Source organism: Paramormyrops kingsleyae, chromosome 1 (assembly GCF_048594095.1).
Source record: "Paramormyrops kingsleyae isolate MSU_618 chromosome 1, PKINGS_0.4, whole genome shotgun sequence".
Classification (NCBI taxonomy): Eukaryota; Metazoa; Chordata; class Actinopteri; order Osteoglossiformes; family Mormyridae; genus Paramormyrops; species Paramormyrops kingsleyae.
This window is the reverse complement of record NC_132797.1, coordinates 38,653,027-38,654,676: the sequence shown is the minus strand read 5'-3', so window position 1 is coordinate 38,654,676 and position 1,650 is coordinate 38,653,027. Positions and strand designations below refer to the sequence as shown.

At 37.5% G+C, this 1,650-nt stretch overlaps 1 long non-coding RNA gene across 1 annotated transcript; it reads right to left on the bottom strand.

Moving 5' to 3' along the window:
• Window positions 1-415: 415 nt before the first annotated feature.
• LOC140578716 (uncharacterized) lies at window positions 416-1,239 on the bottom strand. The gene is made up of 3 exons (XR_011982979.1): window positions 1,121-1,239; window positions 691-756; window positions 416-460 (listed from the first exon to the last, which is right to left on the bottom strand). It is a non-coding gene; the product is annotated as an uncharacterized lncRNA (long non-coding RNA).
• Between the last annotated feature and the right edge of the window lie 411 nt (window positions 1,240-1,650).

Genomic DNA, 1,650 nt, shown 5'->3' with positions numbered 1-1,650 from the left:
TCTGGGCCCTCCAACTGCAATTTGAATCCCTCAAGCTCTTGCACTGTCCTGCAGGGCTTCTCAAAAGACATGTTCTCCATGGATGCCAGGCCAGGAGGATTTTTTTGAATGGTCTGGACCAGGCGTTCAATACTGTTTCCAATGTCTGCCTGCATCCTTTCAATTGCCATCATGATTCTTTTTTCAGATTGGATTATTAATTGATGTAGGTCTGGAAAATTGAGGTAAGAAAATGTTGTTTAAATATTCAATTATTTGCTCTGTGGCATTCAAGCATAGGCATGGTACTCCAGAAGAAAATGTACACATTGACTCTTTGTTGCAAGATGCATTGCTATAGCGTAAGGCAATCACAATTCCTTTTTGGCATGGACTGTCAATAATAATAATGAAAAAAATGCAACTGTACATTTACCTGCATTTACTGCACCTTCTGTGAGGCTGCTTTCAAATCTGTGGTCTGTTTGTGATACAAATTTGTAAGATAAATTTTATTACATTACTATAATTATTGCGTGTTAGACAATTTTTTGTGACTATTCTTCATACTTATGCATAGGTCAAATTTTGGTTTAAAATTGCACAACACTGAACATGATTTCACAGCCAGTTTAGTTAAGGTGCTCACATTACTCAATATGACAAATACTATTTAATGTTAATGGACAGGCAGAAGCTGAACACACATACCATTTGAAGGATAAACATCTGAAATGTCACACTCTGGGGCAGTTGTGCTCTGAGTAGATGGTTTATCTGAGAACAGACAATGAAAGAATGATATAAATTTCAGTCACAGTTACATAATGAATTTTAATGTACAGCTCACTAGCCAGATAGTTGTCTTATGTTAAGGTAGTGTGTACTTAGTTTTAAATAGAGCAAAGCAGCAGTTTCTTACTTAGTAATGTAGGTGTTGGTAGTTTTAGTTTTTATACAACTTTTTGCCTTTCAGAAATATACTAGAACATTAATGTTCATAGTGGAAATACAAATTGGGAAAATTTATATATAGACTTATAAACCAGAAAGTGATGACTTTTGGAGGGGAGGGGGTGGGGGGTGGAATACTTCATGTAAGGCACTGTAGCTTATGTGAAAAGTGATTTCTTTTACTTACAACTCGGAGGCTTAGGCAGGCTTGGTGGGTTTTGAGAGGGATTTTGAGGAGATGATTTTTTCCTCTGTTTCCGTGGCAACTCATCATCACCTATTAATTCAGGAAGGTCCAGTAAATATATGCAGAGTATTTGACATAATTTCTTTACATTAACAGTGAAGCAATATAGGAAATAGCAGTCACATATGTTTACTTTCACTTTCTGTCCTGTATCTATATGGGACAGTCCTTTTACGCCTCTTAACCTCTTCCTCCGCACTGTCCACATTTGAGGTCTCTGTGGCTCTTTGAGCCCGTTCTCTGGCTGTCTTGTAGTTGTCTAAGGTCAGAGTAACATAATGGTCAGTATATACTTTACGTAATCATCTTGAGTACATAAATGCAGTGAACCTCTATATGACAATCTTCAATCAGTTTCTCACCAGTCGCTGAGATGATTCTAATTTTATGTTTACTCCAGAGCTGCTTATCTGGCCTTTGGGAGGCCTTTGCCATGCCAGTGGCATTTTTACGGGGCCAATAGCAAATCA